This window comes from Chiloscyllium plagiosum, unplaced genomic scaffold (genome assembly GCF_037043375.1).
Source record: "Chiloscyllium plagiosum isolate Xiang-an unplaced genomic scaffold, Cpla_swu_hap1 HiC_scaffold_7, whole genome shotgun sequence".
Taxonomy (NCBI): Eukaryota; Metazoa; Chordata; class Chondrichthyes; order Orectolobiformes; family Hemiscylliidae; genus Chiloscyllium; species Chiloscyllium plagiosum.
Genome location: NW_028270145.1, coordinates 62,712,218 through 62,723,263, shown reverse-complemented (window position 1 = coordinate 62,723,263; position 11,046 = coordinate 62,712,218). Strand labels below are relative to the sequence as shown.

At 42.7% G+C, this 11,046-nt stretch overlaps 1 protein-coding gene across 6 annotated transcripts in view; it reads right to left on the bottom strand.

The window, feature by feature from the left end:
* The window catches only part of gpd2 (glycerol-3-phosphate dehydrogenase 2 (mitochondrial)), a 152,105-nt gene that overhangs the window by 29,274 nt on the left and 111,785 nt on the right, over positions 1-11,046 (bottom strand). The window lies entirely within an intron of this gene.

The window sequence follows — 11,046 nt, the reverse complement described above, 5'->3', positions numbered from 1 at the left end:
AGGAGTGGCCTATAAAAATGTAAAGTTGTGCATCAAAGGAGCCCAAAAGTAGTAAATTTAAACAAGAGTTGGAGAAATGTCATTACTTCAAAGAGACTGCTGAACGAAAAAAACTACGTACTGGCAGTCACACAATTCTATAAAGACACACAAAGGGATTCACACATTGAAACTGGTACAACAAAAGACAGTGAGAACATGTTACCATAAGGTGATAAGAAATAGGAGTAGGCCATTCAGCCCCTTGAGCCTGCTCTACCATTCAATAGGATCATGGCTGATCTAACATTCCTCGCATTCACTTTCGTGCCTTTTCTCCATAACTCTTGATTCCCCAACATAAGGCATCTCAGCCTTAAATATATACATGGTCTCGGTTCCACAGCTCTGTATAGTAATGAGTTCCAAAGACACCCACTCCTTGAGTAAAATAAATTCCTCCTCATCTCAGTCTTAAATTGGTGTCCCTTTATTCTGAAACTCTATCCCCTAGTCAAAATCTTTCTGATGAGGGAAAACATCCTCTTAGCATTTACCCTGTCAAGTTCCTTAAGAATACCAAACTTCAGTGAGTAGTGTCCTAAACTTAGCCTTTGTTCATAAGACAATCCCTCCATACCAGGGACCATCCTTGCGAACCTTCTCTGAACTGCGAGATTAAATGATATCTTTTTTTGAATAAGGGGACCAAAACTATGCACAGTATTTGAGATGTGTTCTCACCGGATTGTTGTATAGCTGTAGTACAAGAATGCACATTTACTATACCACATCTGGCAAAAGTGAATTAGAATCCCTACTGTGTGGGAACAGGCCCTTCGGCCCGACAAGTCCACACCGATCCTCTGAAGAGTATCCCACCCAAACCCATTCCCCTATATTTATCCCTGACTCATGCACCTAACCTATACATCCCTGAACACTATGGGCAATTTAGCACAGCCAATTCACCTAACTTCCACATCTTTGGATTGTGGGAAGAAACCCACACAGACACAGAGAGAATATGTAAACTCCACACAGTCACCCGAGGCTGAAATCGAACCTGGGTCCCTGGTGCTATGAGGCAGCAGTGCTGACCACTGAGCCACCATGCGGCTCCAAAAGGTGGCTACAGATCAACTACCATATATACTCGTATATAGGTCAAACTTTGAAGACCATTTTTTTAAACTGAAATTAGGGGGTCAACTAACAGACAAGGTATTGTTGTTGAGGGGATGAAATTCATGCTTGGTATGAGTCAAAACATTGACAAACAAGTGCCAGATCTTTATATAAAATAATAAACAGCAAAAGGAAAAAAAATGGTCATTATTGAATATTTATCTACAAAATAACTGTCTCCATTCTGCCTGCTATGGTAGAATGGTACTGTCATACCATATTCCAGTTACTTATACCGTAAAGTGCATGTAGGTCTACACATATGTACATACGTTAATAGGCAAACCAGCAGGTGGTCAGGCCATCTACTAGGGGTATTTGTACAACACACAATTCATGACATAAAAGAGGAGTAGTAAAAACAACAAAAAAGACTGATAGCATCTTAATGAAAAAACTGCATGAAACTGTTAATATACGGTAAAAACTACATCAAAAACTGTTATTCACAGCAAAAATCTCTTCTCACCATATATCAATTATTATGGGATAGCTGCTTAAAGTAAAAGTTAAATGCAAAAGTCCATTAGGATCCTTCAAATTCACTGTCCTCATCAGTTGCACCACTGAATAATTAATTCCAGTTGTCTGGGTCAAGCATATTGCCGTATGGATCATCCTCATCTGCAGTCTCAAGGGGATCATCAATTGATTTGTCATCACTTCCATCTGACCATAAACAGTCATCCTCTGTACCATCTGAAGCATTAGAAATTCCACATTTTTGAAGGCTTTCACAATAATTTCAGTTTTCATCTCCTTCTAGGACTGAACAATCCACTTACATACAGTTGCAAGTAATGCCGCGTGCATGTTGCCACCCTTTGTGAAGCTCTTTTCCCCTTCTTGCATCCAAATGTCCCAATTCTTCCGTACTGAGTCCTTAAAAGGTTTATTGATGCTAACATCTAGTGGCTGCACTATGCTTGTACAGCCTCAGGGAATCATTGCAATGTCAGTATTGTTAGCTCAAAGTTCACTGATAACACTTTTCACTATGTGTGATCTGAACACATCCCAAACCAGAAAGCTTTTTTTCCTTTCTAAATTCACCTGGTCGCATATTCTAGACCTCCCTAATCCAATTAATGCAGCCACCTTCATCCATCTGCCCTTTTTCATCGATGAGGACAACAACGCCTTTTGGAAATTTCTGTTTGGGCAGATTTTCTGCTTAAATATCACCATAGGCTTTAACTTTGTTCCATCTGCCATACAACCAAGTACCAAAGTGAATTGAATCCTTTCATGACCAGTAGTCTTAACCAAAATTGTTTTTGCTCCAATCTTGTCCACAGTTCTGTTCCCTGGTGTATCAAAGTTAATTGAGGTTTCGTCCATATTGCTAACGCATGCGAACCTTTACCCATTTTTCTTCCAGCTTCTGGATCGATGCCTCAGAGATCGGTGTTGGGACTACAATTATTTACAATTTATATACATGATTTGGAGTTGGGGATCATGTGTACAGTGTCAAAATTTGCCAATGACACTAAGAGGAGTGGCAGAGCAAAGTATGCACTGTGAAACTTTGCAGAGGAACATATATACATTGAGTGAGTGGGCAAAGGTTGGTTGGGTTGGTTCGTCCGGGTGGCCCAGAGGTGCTCTCTGAATCGCTCCGCAAGTAGGCGGCCTGTCTCCCCAATATAGAGGAGGCCACACCGGCTGCAGCGGATGCAGTAGATGATGTGGCAGATGGAAGACAATGTTATTAAATGTAAAGTCACACATTTTGGTAGGAATAACAGCAAAATAGATTACATGAATGGTAAAAAGTTGCAGCATGCTGATTTGTAGAAGGACCTGGGTATCCTTGTGCATGAATCATAGAAGGTTGGTCTGCAGGTACAACAAGTAATTAGGAAGTCAGATGGAATTTTGTCCTTCATTGCAAAAGAGATTGAGGTTAAAAGCAGAGAGTCATGTTACAGCTATACAAAGTGCTGGTGAGGCCACACCTGGAGGACTGTGTGTAGATTTGGTTTCCTTACTAAAGAAAAGGATGTACTGGCACTGGAGGGGGCGCAGAGGAGGTTCACTAGTTGATTCTGGAGTTAAGGGGGTTGGCTTATGAGGAGAGACTGAGTAGATTGGGATTACATTCAATGGAATTCAGAAGAATGGAGGTGGACATTATAGAAACATATAAACATATGAAGAGAATCCATAAAATAGAAATAGATAGGATGTTTCCACTGGTGGGCAAGACTAGGACAAGAGGGCATGACCTCAAGATTCGAGGAAGCAGGTTTAGAATTGAACTGAGAAGGAACTTCTTCACCCAGAGGATTGTTACCCAATGGAATTCCTTGGCCAGGGAAGTAGTTGATGCTACTTCAGTAATCGCTTTTAAAGCTAAGGGACATACTTTTTTGAAAAATAAAGGAATTAAAGGATATGGTCAGAATGTGGGTAAGTGGAGCTGAGTCCACGAAAAGATTAGCCATGATCTTATTGAATGGCAGTGCAGACTCGAAGGGCCGAACTGCCTACTCCTGCTTCTAGTTTTTCTGTTCTTATGTTCTGATTACAAAGCGTTGGAACTCTATTGACTTGTCATTACATTCTAATGGTAGACATTGAGCAATCTTGGCTTTCTGTCTAAGCACTAAATCATACCTTTTCATAAACTTACTGTGCCATCCAGCACTGGCTTTGAAATCAATTAATCCATTTTTTAAAGTTCTTTTTTGGCGCACATACTTATACATTGTCAAGTCACTATCCTCCCATTCTGACGATACCGAATTACCCAGTCAGCAACCTTTTGGCCACTTGTTCAACTTTCCTCAGTTGGCATACTTCTGTTTTGGCATAGCCTTTAACTGTGTAGCTTTTTTCCTCCAATTTTGAACAAGTTTTCTAGAAACAAAGAACTCCCTTGTAGCCCCGCTATTGTTGTTCTTCTCTGCACCTTCAATAACATTTAGTTTAAAGTGCGCTGTTTACTTGTTTCTTCATGATGGTACTATATCAGAAAAAAATTTGGGGAGCTTTACAATAACTTCAGAGCACAACTGTATGTGACACCTACTTTTAAGAATCTGAGGCAACAGCAGGAAGACAAGGTTGAAGGCTGCCATAAGGTACCGTAGATATTTGCGTTTGCAGGTCAAATATATGGAATTTTGTCCTTCATTGCAAAAGAGGTTGAGGTTAAAAGCAGAGAGTAATGTTACAGCTATACAAGGTGCTGGTGAGGCCACACCTGGAGGACTGTGTGTAGATTTGGTATCCTTACTAAAGAAAAGGATGTACTGGCACTGGAGTAAATATATATACACTTAATAAATATTTACATAAATAAATATATACTTACCAACATTCAATTTAACAATTTGAAAATCGCGTTGCACAAATATACTGGTGCGTATAACACAGGTATTGTATTTGAATCAAAAAAATGTGCCCTTTAAGGCTACATACATGGTCAGGAAGAGAGCCCTGAAAACTAGGGTCAATTTATACATGAGGTATATGAAAAATACAAGTTTTTTTGGCCAAAAAGGAGTTGACTTATTTAAGAGATCAACCTATACACGAGTATATATGGTATCCGAAGAATTACTTACAATAGCTATTTCTTCCCATTGCCAATGGGACTTCTCTAAAGAAACTGCCGGATGCTAATGCTGAACTTGTAAGCAAGTCTGCAGATCTTTATGGATTACTCCAGAAACCATATTCACTCCCTTAAAGTAAAACCACATTGTACTGTTTGTTTGAATCCAAAACTTTGTACAACCATGAAGAAAAATGAGGAGAATGTGAGATTATCATCAGCACTGTGTAGGAAATAAAGACAGAGTGAATGTGAGACATTTGCGAAGCATTAACACTTATGAACTATAACTACATACAGAAATGTGTCAGAGCAGGTATCAATCTGTGTGATCATAGCTCCTTATGTAGATTCTCAGTAGCTATTGTCAGAGTATTGCTTCAGTTTACCCTTTGTTCTACATCTCCCCGCACGTTTGATCTTCCCACAAACCGTTCACCACGATCTATTTTCAGCTTCCATCTAATTCCTACACTCCACTCCTACCATTTCTTTCACACAATAGAATCAATCTCCACAGTCTTCTGGAGGACATGTAGCAAGTATGTTCTCCCTGATCATCTATTCAGAAGGAAAAACAGTGGTTTCACTGGGATAGCAGCTTCACAAAACGGCTGGATCCTATGCAGTGACACTGAGGATGACCTGCATACAAGGATAATGAAAATCAATTTAGGAAAGTTAGTTCTAGAGATGAATCTGCAGGACCCAAACTATTACAATCTCATGAAGAGAAAGCCAACAAAGCAAAATGCTCATTCACATGTTCTTCCACGCTGCACACTGGGGAAGGGTTAAAGCATTAGCTTGAGAAAATAAAACTCGTATCAAGAACCTTGCCTTGACAATGAAAAAGCTATTCAACACCATCTCCAGGAATAAATCAGTTGATGAAAAGATCACGAAAGGAGATAAAGAGATGAGTTCTTTACTTAGTTTAGAGCAAGGAATTCTCTTTCTATAGGTAGTGCTAATATTGCCATATTTGCATTAGCTTATGTCTTCTCCTTTGTTGACAATTACATCCCCAGGAACTTCATCAGAAAATAGGATTGTACCATCATTACCAGCAGAACAAGCTTGAAGATTTGAGGGCAGTAGGACCCTTATGGATGCCTGTATAAGGTTTGGGACATGTAGAAAGTTGGTGCATCCTACTTTGCTGATTCCTACTGACAATGATGACTGTGTATGTGCACTAAAGAGCATGTCAATACAGCAATACTGATAGTCTCTGGCTCTAGCTGAAATGCCAATGTGCTGACATGCACAGCAAGGCAATGAAGGAATGCTGTAAACACACAGTAGGTGCTAAGTGAGTGAGCAGGAAGAGAGCAAGTGAGGCATCCCTGAGATTTCACATGGTCTAATAGAGGAGCTGGGTGCCTGTACCTGAGCAAAGTGTCTCTGTTGCAACCTTTCAATGCTAGATGCTACAGCACCATATAATACAGATCTGGGTTTCCTAAGCAGCCTGCCAGTGAATTGAAGAGATGACATGCTGGTCATGAGGGACTGGCAAATGCCAGGTGCCAATGTCTGTGGATGAGGATTGAAAACAGAAACCAACTAACGAAGAAGAAATACTTGCAGAACACAACGGGGTGGTACGCTGTTTCTGGAAACAGCAATCTGTGTGTGTGCAGAAAATAAGAAACCAGTTTTCGCAGGCTTGTTTTGTACACATCATCCAGACTAACAAAATAGCTGACAGGGGCAAAAGGGGCAGACAGTGTGAGATGCTAGTGGACATGGGAGCCTCCATATCTATTAATGACCTACGTCTGCCCACAACTCAAAAAATGATTTTTGTGAAGGGGATTAATGGACAATGAACCCCTGTGTACTTGAGTGAGACCACTCTAGTATAAATAATGAAGGAACTATTATGGGAAATGATTTAATGAAGGAGTACAAAGTTCTTATACACCGTGGAAAGGGTGAATTAATCTGGCCTTGACCCGATGGGAGAAAGGAAAAAAATGGGGACTTATGTGAGCCACTTGAGCACTGTCCAAGCCGCCTCCTCTATGGGACACGATTGGTAGCTAGACAATAATAGCTTTGGTGCCATGTACACCCAGGGGAATGGGTGAAGACGAAGTTAGATACAGGCTTGATTAAAATCTACCCCATGGCCGTGGAGGGTCCAGAACACAAACTGCATCACCAATACCCCATAAAACCTTAAGCCAGAAGGGCGGTTGTGGAAATTGTGAAAAGATTAGTGGACAGGGGAATTCTCCAAGACACTACGAGCACTACTAATTCCCCCACATGGCCGGTCAGTAAACCTGACAGAAGTTACCACCTCACAATTGGTTATACAGCCCTAAACAGGGTCGTTCCAAAATTACACCATGGCATTTCCCATATGAGGCGTGATGCTATGATAACCAGCATCAAGAAGGAATGGCGATGGAAGGGCATGAACAAAGATTCTGTCACTGCTGTGTGACATGTCCCCAGCAGAACCCAGGCAGGCCCATTAAAATTAGAATGGGGCACCAGCCACGCCCAAAGGAGCCCGAGGAGAATGTACAGATAGATTTTACGGGACCTCTTTCCCAAACACATGGGAAGACATATAGCCTTGTGATTACTGACCAAATCACCACATGGGTTGAGGCCTACTCTACCCAGAACTGCTCAGCTAACACTGTGGCAAGATTTTAGCTGAGGAGGTGATTCCCAGGTGGGGTGTGCCATCCCAGATTGACTTCGACCAGGGGACCATTATACTGGATGAGTTGGAAAAACCATATGTCGACTGATGGGCATTAAACAGAAATTCCACATTCTGGGATCGTGGAGCAAATGAACAGAACTCTTAAACCTTCCTTGCTAAGGCCATGCAGGACTCTGACAAACAACAGACTGTGGTTCTGCCTGCTATACTCATGCAACTCTAGTCCACCACCAGCTGGGCAACTGGTTTGACCCCTTATGAGTTGATGACAGGAACGGCAGTGTAACTGTCCAGGTCCATCATCATGGGGGATGCCGATGTTGAACCTCACCTTGATAGCAACATATTCTATGTGCACCCAGCTGAAGGAAATGCGGAAAACAGGGACAAACAGGAGGGGCAGGATGAACAGAGGCAATTGGAGGATTGTCCAGAGGTCCTGTCGGAGGATAGTAAAGTTAAGGTTAAGACTCTACCCATTAAACCTGGCTTCATCCCTAAGTGGAATACTCCCTGTGAAGTTATCATTAGCGGTGACACATGCACCTGTATGGACACGCGGGGGTCGGGGGTCTGGAAACCCTGGTCACAACTGAAGAAATATACAGAGACTGTTTGATGATCCTCACTCTTTGCTTTCTTTTCAGCCTGACTCCTCTTGAGGCCTGCTGACATTGTTTGTGCGCACGCGGTTGTTGTGAATGGACCAAGAGTGTGGGCTGTTGCATGCGGATGGTACAGCCTTTGGACTATTGTATACCTCCATTCGGTAAGCTCCAAGATGTTTCTGTTCATTTTTGCCTGTGCCTAGTACCCACTGGAACGGAGCACTGAAGGAAGTGTGCAACCTAGGTACTGTTCACCAGAGTAGGTACAGGTTACATGTTAATACTTACCTATACATGTCCTATATGCACACGCAGCAAAATAATATCTCGAAATGATGGGTCTGTACTTGAATCCCCTCACACTCTAGATGGGGGATTCCCCTGAGACCCTTTCCGTTTAATAAATCAAAAATGGCGGAATGGTGGTTAGACTAGGACCGATCCTCACAATTATCCATTTGTTGGGGGGGTCTGACAGAGAATCTCACAAGTCATTCGTGCAAGACCCTGACCATTTATGCTGCCAATGATAAGGTCACCTGGGAGACCGTAGGTTATAACATGCAAAACTATAAGGCCTGGTTCCTGCCTCACCACAACATACACCCCCAGCTCTGTCCTTCACAAATATCACAGGTGAACGAATGCCCACGAGGACTATTTGTTTTAAATGTAATCATACATCAGGGTGGAATGCTGGACCCAGTAAATGTTCCCAATCCCTGCTCCTTACCCTGTCCGGCCACCGATCATTTCTTTCTGGAAGGATTCTGAGCCTTGAAGTTGTCAATATGACTACAGGTAAAATTAGCTGAGGACTTACAATGGTACTTATTTTGTCCGTTTGATCTCAAGGCCTACCCTTGCGTCCCTCCAAATTGGTCTGCATACCTTGCTATCTGGTCCCTTTTGTTCTCCATTATAGTTCCCTTCGCCTTCATGACCAATATACACCTACTTCGATCCAAATGGTCCATCACTGAGACTGAGCAATTCTTTATGATCACCTTCCCGCCTGTGGGACTTCTAAGGCTGCTAGGGAACTGATCAATATGGCCTCGACCTTGGAAAGGCTGGCTAATGAGACTGCCAATGGCTTTGCAGCTGTTAGCATGGCCATCTCCGAGGTGTCGGCTGAGGTTATTGCCACCCGTACTGTTGCGTTGCAGAACCGTTTGGCCTTTGACTATTTGTTAACTGCACAAGGTGGCAGCTATGCTGTTATTAGCCCTGAGTGCTGCACATACATTCTGGACACCTTGGACAAAATAACTAACCGAATGGATCACATCCGCCTGGAGGCTGAAAAAATCCAGAAGGAAGGGAAACAGTTTCATGATTATGATCCCCCAGAGTGGCTAGGATGGCTACAAGGCGGATCTTGGGGCTCGTACCTTTTGCATGCCTTCATCACGTTCATTGTTATTGTAATCGCTTGTTGTGTGGTTATGGCTGTTTTTAACTCATGTTGTAAAGTTTTGACAGCGAGAATTATGCTGGGTGCTAGCCTCCACATTGAGTTGCCTGGGAATTACCCTCTTTCTGGTCCCACTGATAATTACTGGAAGTAGGTGGTCTGTTCATTATGCTTCCGCATGTCTCGGACCGCAAGGGGGGACCAAAATCAGAAACTAACTAAAGAAGAAATACTTGCAGAACACCGTTCCCGGAAACAGTAATCTCTGCGTGCGTGTGCGCACGCGCAGAACACACGTTTCTGGAAATAGCAATCTCTGCATGCGTATGCGCATGCGCAGAATACAATGGCGTAGTACGCCCTTCCTGGAAACAGCAATCATTGCGTGCACATGCGCAGAACACAAGAAATCAACTTGTGCAAGCTTTTTTTGTACACATCATCTAGACTATAAAAACTGCTGTTCCTGTTGTTCTGGGAGAGACAGCGCGGTCAAGTCCCGCGGTTAGGTTCAGAAACATGCTGCCCCTCCCAAAAGCTTTTGATTTAATACATTTGATTGACTTGCTTCTAAATTTGAGTTTTATTAATTCTACTACAACAAGGATTGAATCGTGTTAGTGCCCATCGATCTTGGCCTGAGATGCATTTTGATCAGATACTACATGGAAGTCCTTCGGGTGGAGCAGTGAGCTGAATCTGCCAGGTACCCACTCCGACTTCCACGCAAGTTTTCTCAACATCAGTTTGGTTGGCACATTTGGTAAGAACTGAAAATGTGTTGCTGGAAAAGCGCAGCAGGTCAGGCAGCATCCAAGGAGCAGGAGAATCGACATTTCGAGCCCTTCTTCAGGAATGAGGAAGGTGTGCCAAGCAGGCTAAGATAAAAGGTAAGGAGGAGGGACTTGGGGGAGGGGCGTTGGAAATGCGATAGGTGGAAGGAGGTCAAGGTGAGGGTGATAGGCCGGAGTGGGGTGGGAGCGGAGAGGTCAGGAAGAAGATTGCAGGTTAGGAAGGTAGTGCTGAGTTCGAGGATTGGGACTGAGTCAAGGTGGGGGGAGGGGAAATGAGGAAACTGGAGAAATCTGAGCTCATCCCTTGTGGTTGGAGGGTTCCTAGGCGGAAGATGAGGCGCTCTTCCTCCAGCCGTCGTGTAAGCCGTTGTCTTACATTTGGTAAGAAAGAATGCTGAATATTACTACGGAAAGTTGGGCTGTTAACAAGAGCTTTAAGAAACGATAATTCCCTTTAAGATGCAAATCATTGCTACCTAGCAAGAAACTGACTGCGCCGCATATCAAAAGGATAAAAGATGGAGTGATATTCTCCAGATGTAGAGAAGGGCCTTGCTGGACTCCTCATCCAATTCTGCCACAAATCCTGCTCATCACTAGACCCACATTAAATTCCACCTTCTGTTCTGAAGTATCTATTAAGACAACTACAATCATAGCGTTACACAACTTCCATTGTAGAAGGATATTGATGTTGCTATCAGTGAATTAAAACATCAAACATTAAGTCTCATCAACAATGAGGAGATACAAAGTTAAATATTCTGTTTCTAGACTCTTAATGTGTATGTTTTAATTTTTTGACC